Genomic DNA, 14,349 nt, shown 5'->3' with positions numbered 1-14,349 from the left:
GTGACAAATTTCTTAGCTCTAGAGTAAACTCTAACAGGGTAGGGCTTGACTGATTTGATTGGTGGTTGGAACAACAATTCAGAAGCTACCAGATGACTGAAATGTAGCCATTCGCATTTTAGTATGAATTCCTCTTATCAGATTCCCTCCCCCCCATATACACATATAATAGAATGCCGTAAAATGGAATTATGGGACGTTTCTGAGGCTGGGTAGGGTGGGGTTGTTTTGGGAGCATGGAAAACTCCTGTGAGGTGGTGTACGTTGCTGAGAGCTTTGGGGGCCTGGGAGGGTGGATGTATGAGGGTGGGTGCTGCGTTGGAGGCTGTCGTGAAGACCAGTTATGAGATGGGCCGTGGTACCCACTGATGCTCCCAGGGCTGCAGGTTGATTTGGTCCAGCCTTGGTCACAGTGGGGAATTTAAGGAGCCTAAAGTCGGCGATTCCCAGACTGGGGGAGAACGCGTTCGTTTGGGTTTGGTCGGTTCCCCTTTTCCTTTGGCCCGAGCACTGCAGACCTGTCTGTGAGCCTGTGGGTGCAACTGACTTGCACAGCCATCATTGATTCCTTCCTTCATTCGCCCGCTTCACAGATGCTCCTGGCGCATCTACTCTGGGCCGGGCTCGGTTCTAGGTATTGAGGTACCGCCCGGGAAATGCTCTCGTCCCAGTTTCCTCCGCCCTACCTTGGGTAACCCCCACCCAAGGCCTCCTCGCCTCTCTGCCGCTGGGTGTCCTAGGGCGAATCTCTAAGTCTCTCTGAGATTGCTCCCTTATCTAGAAGGGCAAGAGTCCCTGGATGGCTGGGTGGAGCTGAGGCTTAGGCACGATCTGTTTAAAGTACCCAATCCAAGGCCCGATGTATTCAATCAGAGGCAGCTAGTGAGGAAATTATCAGCTAAGAATAAAAAAAAAAAAAGTCTACTACTTCTCGGGCTCGATTACCTTCCCTGTTCTATCAATGAAGACGCTGGTCCAAGGTCACACGGCTGGTAAGCAGTGAACTGGATTTGAACCCAGGCGGTGTGGTTTGCGTGGAGAGGAGCAGCGGGCAGGTGAGGCAGGCAGAAGCTCGAAATTGCTGGGCGGTACGCTGCTTTTGAGTTATTTGCCCCAATTCCTTACTCTTTGCTCAGAGCTTTCTGCCCACTTATTCGCTAACCATTGGTTCCCACCCGTGCCGAAAGACCGCGTCTCCGAGGAGACCGACAACACCTCGCTCCGGTGCTCCCCAGCACAAGGGATTTGCCTGCTCCTCCCTCCTCCCCTCTGAGATGTGGCCCCCCGACTTCCAGACTTCATGGCTGGGTTTTCCCACGGCGACCTGAGGACTGGTGCCCCAGGAGCCCGGGGTGGGAGGGAACCTGCCTGAGCAGGTGGACGCCAAGACAGCAGAACACAGATGTGCAGCACCAACCTGTGTGAGCCGGGCTCGGCCAGAGGCAGCTGGCGGCAAAGGGCGTGGTGGTGGCGTCTGAACCCAGTGTCCCTTCCAGTTGGGTGAGCTGTGAGATGACCGCTGAGTCCCCTGAGTGACAACCAGGCATGTGACTAATCCCAGACTGGGGGCATCCGTTAGTGAGGTCAGTCTAAGCGAGAGCCACGGCCACATTATAATTACTGGACTCACGGTATTCAGCCATTCAAACCAATCAGCTTTTAGAAATGTCTATAATTTGCATTGTTTTCAGTGAATGAATGAATAAATGATGTGTATGTAAGTCTGTACGGACCCCAGGCCCACAGACAGTCCTAGAGCATAGGACTGAGGGAAAAAATAGTTTTTTTCCTAATAATACTAATAGTACAGGCTCATTGTAGAAAGGATAGGACAGTCCAAAAATAAAAGAGATCATCCCTAACCCCCTAACATAAAAGTAGCCATAGTGAGTGCTCGTGTGTACTCTCTCTAGTTGTTTCTCAGCAGCTGATCGTACGATGTGTGCAAATATGTGTTTGGACTTACTTTTAATAATCCAAACTATGATGTTCTACTCTATGTATTAGTTCTCTGGAAATTAGCAAATCGTCGAATGTGTTCCTAAAACTAAGACATATCCTAATCATGTAATACGGAGGCTGATCTTGACATTTTTTTTAAAGCTAAAGATTTAGAAGTGAACGCAGGGGCTTGAACAGAGGCACACCCTTGCTCGGAGCAGACCCTTCAGAACAGCCAAAAGGGAGAAGCAACCCAGGTGTCCCCTGACAGGTGACAGAGAAGCACAGTGTGGTCCTTACACACGATGGGACATCGTTCAGCCTCGAAGAGGAAGGACACCCCGACACAGGGCGTTATGCTAAGTGCAATAAGCCAGTCACAAAAAGGACAGATACACGATTCCACGTATATGAAGAGTCCAGAACAGGCAAATTCAGAGACAGGAAGTGGAGTGGGGCTGCCAGGAACTACGGAAGGGGGGTGGGACTTCCTGTTTAATGGGTGCAGAGTCTTAGTCTGGGAACATGAAGACGTCCTGGACGGTTGCGATGGTTGCACAACAGTGTGAGTGTGTCAGCGCCGCTGAGCCGCACACTCAGAAGTGGTTGAAATGGTGAGGCTGGTGTCACACGTGTTGCACCAGAGTGGACCGGGGCAGGGCAGAGGGGACGAGCGCGGAGCCCTGGGCCCTGGTTTCCGCTCTGGCTCTGCGTCCCCGTGCTCGCTGCAGTCTCCCTGTAAGTCCCCCCGGGGACGTCCAGCCAGGCTCTCCGCCCTGTCCCCACGCTCCCCCCACCCCTGGAGGGTCTGGATCACGGGTCCTGGACGCAGAAGGGCCAGCACCGCACGGGGGACGTGAGGGGTGGGCGAGCGTGAGAGCGGTCTGTGCGCCGTGAACCAGAAGAGGGGAGCCCAGCGCACAGCGGGGCGGCTCTGAGTCCCACGCCACTTCTGGGAGAGGCAGAGCCTCCCGAGCCCCAGGCCTGAGGCCCCGGATCTCCGCAGGCCAGCGCTCCACGCCACGCGCATGCTCCGCTCGGAGCGGCCAGCTTCCGCGGGGGCGGGAGGGGTGAACGCGGGACGCCCGCTGCCCCGAGCCCCCGGTCCCCCGGAGCCCCCGGCGCCTGGCTCTCCGCTAGGCCTTCCACTCCCGGCTGAGATGCGGGGCCTTGGCTGCCAGTGGAGGACGGAGGCGAGACCGCTCCACGCTCTTCCTGTGTCCGCTGGACGAGGCCCAAATGTGGGTGAAGTTTGTCACCCAGTCCAGGGGCCGGGGCCACGGCTGGGAGGGCGGAGGGCTGAGCCTCTGCCAGACGGTGCAATCCTTTACCGATGCCCCACGGTCCCACTTGCTCCACAGCAGGGTCAGCCGGGGTGGCCGTCTGTCCCCACTGACCGCCCCCCCCCCCCCCGCGGGGTCTGGAGCACCAGTGCCCTGAATGCACACGTGCGCGCGCGCCCCACCCCACCCCAAGGTGACTGAGTCCTTGCGTGCCACGCTGCTGCCCTCCCCTGGGGACTTCCAGGGGCTCTCCTCGCCCCAGGACGGTGCAGGGACAGGGTGGGACAGGGGACATCTCAGGGGACTTTTCCTCGCCATGACAGCCGGTTAGGGCAATGTGCTCTGGAAACTACCTAGGACTTTAGTATGCTGAGAACTCCAGCCTGCCTCAGAAGGTCAACCCAATTCTTCATTCTCAAAAACAAAACAAAACAAACAGAGAAGGTGTCCAGGCTGCTGGGACGCTCGTCCCGAGCCACACAGGAAACTGCAGACGCAGCAGGAGCGCCAGTTCCGAAAGGCTCCCGTGTGCCGGACCCCCGGACCCCGGACCCCCGGACACCGGACCCCCGGACGCCCGACCCCCGAGGGTCTGTGCGTGGATCTCTCCAAAACGCTTCCAAACCCCCCGGCGGGTTTTTTTTTTTTTTTTTTTTACAAACGGTTTCCCTTGCACATACCTCTCGTCTCCTCAGGAAGGCGTGAAATAGTCGTGGTCAGGTGCGTGCATGCCTCCCCGCTCCGGTGGCCCCAGCCGGAAGCTGAGCGCAGGCTGGCCCTGTGGCGGGGAGTGGGCATCCAGACGGGGTCTCTCTGGAAGAGCTTTCAAAACACTGCAAAGCCTGAGCCCCACCCGGCAGTTCTGATGGAAGCCTCTGTCCTGGGGTTGGACGCTGGGTGTGGCCGACTGACCCTTGGACAAGGCGCGTTTGCACCGAGCAGGTCCACTGACAGGTGTGGTGTCCTTTTCAATAAAGGCTGTAACCGTGTTTTCTCTTCCTTATGGTTTTCTTGTTATCTTCTTTTCTCTAGCTCACTAGTGCAAGAATACAGCACGTAAGCCTGTCACATACAACACGTGTGTTAACCAACTGTTTCTGTCGTGGGCGAGGCTTCAGCAGCAGGCTGTTCCTCGTTAAGTTTTCGAGGCGCGAACATGTGTGGGGGTAGCGGGATACCTGACCGACAGTGGCCCAAACCCAAAGGATGTCGTTTGTCGCTTACTCTAAAGACTTGGTCACATGACCACATCCAGAGGAGTCACCGTGGGAGACGGTGGGTGGATGAGTCCCACCCATCACGACCCATCCCTGCGGAGGGGGCAGGAGGCAACTGACCTTGACATTGGGGGGGTCTCTGCCTCCGCCCATCTGCCACACGAAGGGTCAGTCAGCTGAGAAGGAATGCGGGGGTGGCCGCAGGGCACACAGCGAGCAGGGTCGCCACGTAAACTGAAATGAATCTTCTGCTTTCTACATTTTACCACTCACGCGAGCTGTTTAATTTACTCCAGTTCTGGAGGGGAAACGTGGCAGATGAATTTAAGAACGGCGCTGTGCCCGTGAGGGTTGGAGACGGAGCGTGTCAGCAGCCTCGTCCGAAGGCAAAGCCTAGTACCTCTCCACCCTCTTTCTGTAATACGAGACTGTATGTCTTGCAAGGTGTCTGTCGAGAAATTGGTTTAGCATTTTAGAGACATCTTTGATTTCTTGTGTTAGAACTTTCATCAGATGCATGCGACTTCCAAATCTGAGGAAGGTCCTTTTGAGGTGAATGTGCAGGATTTTTACCATTTTATGTGCCTCGTGAACTTAAAATGCTTTGAGTTTTAATGTTTCGTTCTGACATAATCTCTGACTTACAGGAACGTTGCAAAAACAGTGCAAAGCATCCTGGGATAGCCTTCACCCAGATTCAGCCAACGCTGCCATTTTATCCTATTTGCTTTATGTGTAAAGACTGTGCTTATGGATTAAAAAATTAAACCAGAACTGTCGCTACTCCGAGTGGGAATCCCGTGTCACACTTTTGGGAACCGCGGAGGTTTCGCCGATCACTCGGCAGAGCGCTGGTCCAGATGTGAAACTTTTTTCTGGTCTGGAGTTTCCGGGTACAGCGATTTGCTTGAGGGGCGCCCATTCGAATGGCCCCCGGTGGCCCCGGGGTGAATGGGAAGACATCGTAGCTCAGTTCACGTGGCGATGCCAAGGGGCTCGTCAAGGGGACGTCCCACCCAGGCTGTGGCCCCGAGCCCCTTGACGACCCGTCGATCCGACGTGTGAGTCAACCCTGGATCAGCAGCTTTGTACCTGGATTCACCCAATTTTGCAGTTCTAGATGTAAAAACCTTACAACAGAAGAGGACCGTTGAGATCTTTGACGCGTAGGGACGTGTCCTGCCCAGAGTCATCGGGTTGGTGAGCTGGGGCAGGGCTCAGGCCTGTCCCAGAATCCTAGGGTCCCCCATCTGCAGGGCTAGCCAGAGGCTGGGCGCTGGTTTGAGCCCCAGCCCTCGTGGGAACCCTCGGCAAAGTTTTCGGCCAGGGGGCACGTAGCTGCCGCTGGGACCCACTGTCCCTCTGTCCCGTCGGGGTCCGCTGCGGGACAGTGCGAGGGGCCCCCTCCTGGCGCTCAGCCAGCAGCCTGGTTTCTGCTCACGGGAGCGGCGCGGCGCAAGTCGGGTCCTCCTGGATTTGCGAGCCGTCACCGTCTTACGTCATGGGCTTGTCGTCCTCTGTCCGTTCTCTGTCTCGCCTCCGGTTCTTCAACCGCTCCTCAGGGCGCGAGGCTCCCGGGAGGCTGCAGCGACCCCACTGCCTCCCTTTGGGGCGTCACCGGCACCGCACTGGCCTCGCCTCGGGCGGTGACAGACCACCCGCTCTGCCGCGCGAACGCTGCCCATGACGCACGCCGGCCACCACGGCGCTTCCATCCTGGGCTCAGCAGTGGATTTCAGAACGCATGCTAAAGCACAGTTTTATGTCGGCCTCGATCGGCTCTATTTTTAGGATGTTTTCCCCCGGGAGAGAGAAGAAGGATGAGGGGCCCCGAGAAGGGGAGGGGCGCCAGCCCGGTGTGTCAATCCCGGGGTTGCACCACGGCAGCGTCGCGGGCCCCGGGCCTTGCGACACCGGCCCATGCCCCACTTTCTCAACCGCGGACTCCCTCCCGCCGGCCCGGGGCGCTCCTGCCCCTGCAGACGGCCGCTGGCTCTCAGCTCCCGCTCCCCTCCGAGTCCCGGTCAGGGACCTCGGCGTGTGGGCCGGGCTGCCCCCTCGCCTTGGCGTGTGGGTTGGGGGCATGTAGTCGGCCTGCTGAGGAGCCTGGGGCGGTGGGCGGGTCACGGAGCACTGGGGAAGTGCAGAAGTCCGTGCGGACATCTCGGCCGCTAGCCTCGCGGTGGCCCTGGACGGTCCAGCGCGCCAACCGCCACGCGTTTGTTGAGACCGCACAGCGTGTCCGGGAGCAGCTCATTCGCATCTGGTCCGGTCCTCGTGACCGCCCCTGGAGGTGGGCGGGAAGCCAGGTCCCGCGCTTACAGGCGAGCCCGCCATGGCCAGCGCGGGTCGCCCTGTGCGCCTCCGAGCCGGGTGGGTCCCGCAGCAGCTACGGGAGCCGCTTCCGGCCCCCAGCGCGAGCCGAACTGAGTCACCGCAGATGTGATCGTCGCAAACGGACGCGCATCCTGCCCCTCCCGTGTGCCGACGCTGCGGCGAGCTCCGGCGGCACCGGACGCGGGGCCGTCCCTGTTTTAAGTTGCCGACGGTCTAGTAACTAGTGTCGTTTCTCTTGATCTCTCATCGAGAACAGTTAGGATCCCTGGAGACGCGGGAGAGGTGCCTGGGGACCGTCCAAATGGCTCGTCGGCAGATGAGGGGGTGGGGGTCCAGAGCGGGGAGTCCTGTGGCCTGGTGTCCACGGGGTGAGTGGCAGGGCGGAGGCTCTGAGCTCCCCGCCCACAGCCCCCCGACACACACGCTCTGTCCTGGCTCAGCTGTGCCCCGGCTCCCACTGGGTCGGCTTTGGAGCTCAGGGGTGTCTGGTCGTCCGTTGCTGAGACTGTGAACCCACATGACCCACAGTTCCTCAGACTTGCTTTTCGTCATGGCAATGTGAGTGTCCGGCCCCTTTCCCTATTTGCCATAGGTCTGGTGGTGTCGCTCAACACTTCTCCCTGGAACCCGATTCTTTTAACACCAGGGGGTGAATCCGCTCCTGGGGGCGGCTTTGCTCTGTGGCCACGCTGTGGTCAGGCCCAGGAGTCTTGTGATGGCAGGTGCTAGCCGCTCGCGGATGTGCGCGGCCACAGGCTTGTCCTGAGGCCAGCAGGAGAGCGAGGACCCCGGTGGAAGCTTCAGGAAGCCGCGCTGGCTCATGCGACAAACGTCCGTCTGGCCAGCCGCGGTGTCCGGGAACGGAATGGACGGACCCCTCTGTACGCCAGCTCAGCTGCCCGGCCACATCTAACCTGCGATTCTGAAAAAATGCTGCCCAGCGGGGCCGCTCAACATCCCTGATCTGCTGTCAGGGGAGGCGGGCAGGATGGCCTCCAGAAACCGTGGCGGCTAATTTTATGTGTCAACCTGCCTGGGCCAAGGGGTGCCCAGATATCTGGGGTAGCACCTTTCGGGGCGTGTCTGTGAGGATGTCTCTGGAAGGGGCCAGCATTTGATCTGAGAGAAGCAGGTGGCCCTCCCCGGGGCGGGGTCCGCGTCCTACCTGGAGAGGGCCTCCAGCTGCAGACAGCAGGTGGATGGACTCCCGGCCCCCTCCGGAACCCGGGAGCCGATTCCCGTCACCACCCCCTGTGCATGCTGTCCCACGTGTGCCTACGGGCCCCTGGAGGGCCCTCTCTCATGCAGGAAGAGACGGACGGGCCTCAGAGAGTTGGATGGGGGGAAAGGAGGCGGCATCAGGGACACACCCTTGGTTTTCTAGCCCAGTCGCCACCGATTCGGCGGGAGGCTGACGGCCGGGTTTGCACAGAGCTCTCGGCGACCACGCGTCGGGCAGGCCGCGGGCCGGGCGCGCTGCCGCGTGCTCGCGCGTGGAAACCCCGTTTCACAGGCGGGAGTCACCTCCGTCCTCTAGCTGAGCAGAGGCGCCGGGGCCTTGCGGGGCGCGTCGCCCCTCCCCCCCCCCCGCGTGAAAGCCTTGCGTGGTGCCCGCCGCTCCCATAGGACTGCACCGCCCCAGCGTCCGGGGAGGCATCATGCCATGGAGGACTGTCACGGGCGGGGCCGCCTTCTGGTAAAAACGTGGTGTCGGCGATAGAAATTCGAGCTTTCTCTAGTAATTCGAACAGCGTTGGAGATACAGGAGTATTTCTCCTTTTCCTTTACTAAGAAACTAGGACATGTTAAAAACTTCGAGAGGCTCATAGAACGCTCAGGGCCGCCTCCACGTCTGTTTCGTTTCTCAGTGCTGGCTCAGTTCCATTCCATAAGACTGTCATTTCTCTCTAATCTGGCTCTACGTGCCTTTTCTGCACCGAAAGGCAGAAGTCTCTCCAGGTTCGACTGCTAAAGACATAAAGACTCGTGAATCTCTGAGCGGCTGGCTCTTCGTTTTCATACATTAAGCAGTGTTTTCCAAGGTTCAGTTCATTCGATTGAAAGTTTTTAGTATTAATCTTGGTAATAGTTTCTCACGATGATTCGTATTCGTCCTGCCGCATTATAACAAAACACTAAGTAATTTAGCGATTGTCATTGGAACCACTTAGATCCTGAAATTTTGCTGTTGGCACTGCCGCTGGGAGGGAGACTGCACGTTCTAGCTGGAGACGGACTTACTTGGGAGAAACCGAGGTGAATGTGGGGTGAGCCGAAGGCCTCGTTTTTGTTCCCTTGGCTCATTAGCTATGTGATCACAGCCGAGCAAGTTAATATTTGTGAGACTCAGCCTCACTAGCAGTGAGAAAAAAAGGTAGGAGTGTGTGTGTGTGTGTGTGTGTGTGAGAGACAGAGAGAGAGAGAGGGAGAGAGACGTGGGGGAACACTAGGAAATTCAAAATGAACTCATAATTCCGACAGCCACATGCGACTTCATAGTGTTTGATCCGGCCGCTCTCCGCGGACACCTGTTGAATACAGAGAGAAATGAGAGACCTTGGCGTCGAGCTCCATGCGTCCTCCTGGAGTCAGTAGAGACAAAGTGGAGATGGATCTGACCGTCCCAGGTGACCCCCTACTTACGCGCAGCCTCTTTCTTACTGTCCCAGTATGGACTTGACCGTAGTCCGCATGTGGCGCATTCTCACCTTACCTGACGCCTCCACATGAATTCCCCACTTTTATTCGAAACCGTGTACATTTTCCCCTCTGGCTTTAAATTACAAGCTCTTGAGCTGTTTCTTTGTCGTGCTCAGCGTGAGGCTGGGCACGGAACACCGTGGTGACAGCCGTTTGATCACGTACCTCCTTGTGGCCCGACCCACAGTGGCCGAGAGTCCAGCGGAGCTGGTTCCTCGCAGCGCCTGCCGCACGACTGCCGCTCGTGAGCACCTCGAATCGCAGAGGACGGACAGCGAGCCTCTCCAGCACTTACTCACCTTCGGGCCTCCTTTCCTCCCAGGGAAGGACCAGCCCAGCTGCGCTCCGCATGATTTTCTTTTTCTCATTTTGTTTTAACCATGCAAACCCGTGACCAGGATGACAAACCCACTGACCTTCTCCCGAAGACCTACACAAAGCCCGGAAACAGAATCCGCCCCCAACCCCAACCAAATTAAAACATAGCTTGAGATTGATTTCATTTTTCATAAGAGCAGGATTCATGCAAATTCTGTTTGCATGTGTGTGTCATTTGCAAGAAGCAAAGGTGTTAGGGACACATGCAAATCTTGACTACCTTTCTGCCAATGTCCTTCTTCCTCAATGCAGAGATCTACACAAACTTTGCTTTTTTTTTTTTTTTTATTTGTCTCAAGCATATAGTACGTTGGTTAGACATTTATATAGTTTATTAAGCAATCCCCTTAATTGCTTTCTCTCCTCTGGCTCTCCACCTAGCCATTTCACCACTGTGGACTGCATGCCCTGGGCCATGCTCCCCATCCCCATGACCATTTGTCAACTACTAATTTCTACTTCTGTAACCCTTACCACTTTCTCCCAGCCCCCCTCTGGCCGTCACCAGATTGTCCTCTACATTTGTGAGTCTCTTTCCAATTAGTTTGTTCTTTTTGTTCCTTAGATTCTGCATATAAGTGAAATCGCATGGTATTTATCCTTCTCTGTCTGACTTATTTCGCTCAGCATAATAACCTCTAGGTCCATCTATGCCATTGTAAATGGTAGGATTTCATATATTTTTTTTTTATGGCTGAGTAATATTCCATTGTATATATGAACCATGACTTCTTTATCCAGTCGTCTGTTGGTGGGCATTTAGGTTGCCTCCATTATCTCGGCTATTGTAAGTTGTGCTGCTGTGAACACAGGGTGCATAGATCTTTACAAATTATTGTTTTGTTTTCCTTTGGATAAATACCCAGAAGTGCAATTGCTGGGTCAAAAGGTAGATCCATTTTAAATGTTTTTTTCATTTTTAATTTTTTGAGGAACCTCCAGACTGTTTTCCATAGTAGCTGTACTATGCTTTTTTCCCCCCAGAATTTGAGCAAACTGCACTATCGCTGCTTTTAAGGTTTTTTTTGCATGTGTGTTTTTTTAACTTTTTATTTTGAAATATAAGAAGTTACAAAATAGTACATGGACTCCCATAAACCCTTCACCTAGCTTCCTCTAAAGCTGACATCTCACATGACTAGTAAAATATCAAAACCAGGAGATTGATATTGGTACAATACTGTTTACTAGACTACGGAATATCTGATTTTTAAAAAGCACAAATATTTTCAAGTCCTAAAATAATACTTCTAAACGCAAATAGTATCCGTCTTGATATGGGGTGGGGGGAGGGGCCAGGAATGTGGGTGCTCTAACGGCAGGAGCCAGGAGTGTCAGAGTGTGCTCAGGGCTGCGCCCGAGAGGGAAGGCCAGCGGGACTCCGAGTGGGCACCTCTGCACCCTGCACCCCAACCCCGCCAGCCACCCCACCCGTCTTTTGACCCGCTCCGTAGTTTTGCTTTTACCAGAATGTCGAAGAGTTGGAATCATACGGTGGAATCATATCTTTTCGGCTTGGCTTTTGTCAGTAATGTGCATTTACTGTCCCTCCATGTCCTTTCGTGGCTCGATGGCTTATTTATTTTTAGCGTCTGAACGGTATTTGGCCTGGATGTGGCACCGTTTCTTGGCCGCTCGCCCACGGAAGGGCGTCTTGGCTGCTGCCGCGTTTTGGCGATGGCGAGTCGAGCTGCCGTCCGCCTCCCCGCGCAGGTGTGGAACTCGGCGTTCAATCCTCCAGTGCGCCCCGGGGTGCACGTCTGCGTCTGTGTTCTCATTCATGTGAGCGACACACATTTTCTTTAACGATCGCCCTCTCCCCTGTCTCTGGATGGGAGGGGAGGGGAGGGCTCATCTTGGCCTTTTAATTTGGTGTCTCGCTTCACTCTCTCAGCCGTGAGATTGTTCCCGAGGGCAAAGGATGACACTCGGTGTGTGATCAGCAAGTCTGACGGCTCGCAGCTGCTTCCCTCTCACTGTCTCCCCCGGGAAGAGGTGGGCGCCGGCATGGCGTGGCTGTTTCTGTCTGGCTAGCTGGCACCCAGTCGTGCAAGTGGGCTTGCTTTGCTGTTGGCACGGAAGGGTCACACCACTGGCCAGCACAGGGAACTGGGCGGAAGAACGTCACGGAGAAAGGTCGCGTCCACCATCCTTTCTCTGCGTCTCTTCCTGGCTAGAGCCGGCTCTCTAAGCACCTCTGCCTGGCCCTGCGGCCCAGGCTTTCCCTGTTTCCTGCCAGAGCGCTCAGTCGTCCCGGATGGGATGGGCGGGATCATGGCCCCCCCACCCCACCCCCATCCCCGTGTCAAGACTACACTCAGCACCCTGGGGTTAGGCCGGACCCATCACCAGTTCCCCGGGAGAACTTGTTCGTGTCGGGGTGGAAAAAGTTCCTAACTAGCTGGCTGCTCCTTGGCCTTTAGCCTAGTTCCTTAATCCCTGTGATCTCTAAACTTCCTCTTACTCACTTAAAACCCACTGGAGTATCTGGAAGTTTTTTTGCTAGTCTTAATACTTAGGACCATGGCTCATAAAATTCCCCCTAGTCCTTGGAGCTGTCCTGTTTGTAAAAATATCTTTGTATTGGAGAAATGTTTACACTCTCCGCAGCCTTTTCTGAAGGAGTGTGTTGTTGATCACCAGGATGGGGACCAAGACGTCCATAAAAGCCCTAGACAGCTGAGTGAAGACAGGGCCATTCGTGGAACTAGGGGAAGAGTTAGGCGATGACGTCTAAACCACAAACTCCGAACCCAGTACATTCTTGGAATTCAGTTGCAGTCGGGCTGTTTATAAAGGGTTTCGCAGCGAAGTAATTTCATCTTCCATAAGGCGCTACCCTGATTTCCTTGAGGACTGCAAATGCGCCACCAATTCTAGCCGCCCCCTTAGTCGTACAGTTATTTTAAAGTGTGAATTCGTCCTTGTCCCCCGTGCATTCCCAGTTCGTTACACTTAGATACGAGAGGCTGGAGGGGGTTGCCTGAACTTCAGGTGTGGGAGGGAGGGAGGACAGAGGCTTGTCTCTGCAGAGATGGCTGCCTCGGGCGTTACTGGCGAGCCCTCAGGGACAGCGCCCGCTGCGCCAGGAGAGAGGACCGTCCATTGCTTGGTCTCCTCAGAGCTGGGCCCTGGACGTGCATGTTACTAGAGAGGAGATTAAAGACCTGTGAACGCAGTGTGGTCCCCTTGCCCCCTCAGCTGAACCCCACCACGGTGGTTTGCAAGCTTAGAGGAGGAAAGAATGCCACCTTGCCCCATTGCCCTGCTGGCAGGTTTTCGCAAGAAAAACCCAGTGGGAAAGGAGCAGGCAGCGGGTATGCTGGTTCTTCCCAGAGAGGCGAGCCTGCCAGCATCTAGGGGTGCAGCAGCCCCCACGCCTGACCTCAGCGAACCCCCTGGCAGCCGCTCCCGCCAGCGGCACTGGAGCTCGCCTGCCAATGCCTTTTCTCTTTGGATCAGCGCACTCTTATTTCAAGAGCGGACTGGGACTGTCCCAGGGCCATTATAGGGTGTCATCTCTGGCATTTGCTCCCATTGCAGAAAAACAAGTCCAATGCCGGGCACTCGGGTTTCTGAACAGCTGCCGAGGCCGAAACCTGAGTCAGCAGAGCTGTCGGGGGAGAGCAGGGACTCAGCGAGGGCTGTGCGCCGGGAGGCGGGGAGTGGAGGGCAGGGTGGCGACGCTCTACGCTCGGGGCTCCCGGCCCCTGGGCGGGCTCGGGCGCTGATGAGGGGGGACGCGGCACGGGCGGAGTGGGCGGGGCGGGAGCAGCCCAGCCGGCCGCAGGGGAGCGGGCGCTGTCCCGGCTGAGCCATGCGGGACGTGAGCGACGTGTGGCAGCCTGTGCTCAGACTGTTCCGCTGCACTGTGGGTTTGGGGAGCCCCGCCTTCTTCGCAGCCAGCACAGCCTGGGCGTGAGGTGCGCGCCTCTGCAAGGCAGGGCAGCGCTTCTGAGCTGATGGAGCGCTTGCAGGAGTCGCTTCCATGCAACGCCACCGCGCTTGCGGCAGTCCCCACTAGAAGCACCCCAGATCTTCACAGGCGGCCACTGGCCTGACTACACGACTGTCAAATGCCGCGAGCTGATGCAAAACTGCGAGGACCGGAGAGGCGGAGGAAGGACACACACGCCAGACACTGGCCAGAGGATGCAGCGGGCTGTGCCGCGTCCATGGCGTGTGTTTTAGGAGTTCGCATAATCAAGGTGCCCCCTCCCCGCAGTTATTCCGCGGGGTTCCAGCCCCCTCCTCGTGCACAGCGTCGCAAGCTCTCAGCAGCCGGTTTCAGACAGGTCAAGGTTTCTAAGGGATTCAGGAAGTAGGCAGGGTGGGGACACAGGACCGGGGAAGCCTCCTCCCCGCTGGTGGCGGGGGGGGGGGGGGGGGGGGGGCGGTGGCGGTGGGTGAGACTCGCCAGCATTACCACGGGGCAGCTCTGGCAAGAGGTGACCAGGAGAGCTGTACCCCACAGAGCGCTCTCAGCGTCCTCC

The 14,349-nt window shown here is 56.7% G+C and overlaps 1 protein-coding gene across 5 annotated transcripts in view; it reads left to right on the top strand.

Moving 5' to 3' along the window:
* Positions 1-14,349, top strand: part of PFKFB3 (6-phosphofructo-2-kinase/fructose-2,6-biphosphatase 3) — a 61,082-nt gene that overhangs the window by 21,380 nt on the left and 25,353 nt on the right. The window lies entirely within an intron of this gene.

Source organism: Rousettus aegyptiacus, unplaced genomic scaffold (genome assembly GCF_014176215.1).
Source record: "Rousettus aegyptiacus isolate mRouAeg1 unplaced genomic scaffold, mRouAeg1.p scaffold_m13_p_10, whole genome shotgun sequence".
Taxonomy (NCBI): Eukaryota; Metazoa; Chordata; class Mammalia; order Chiroptera; family Pteropodidae; genus Rousettus; species Rousettus aegyptiacus.
This window is presented reverse-complemented; position numbering and strand designations above follow the sequence as displayed.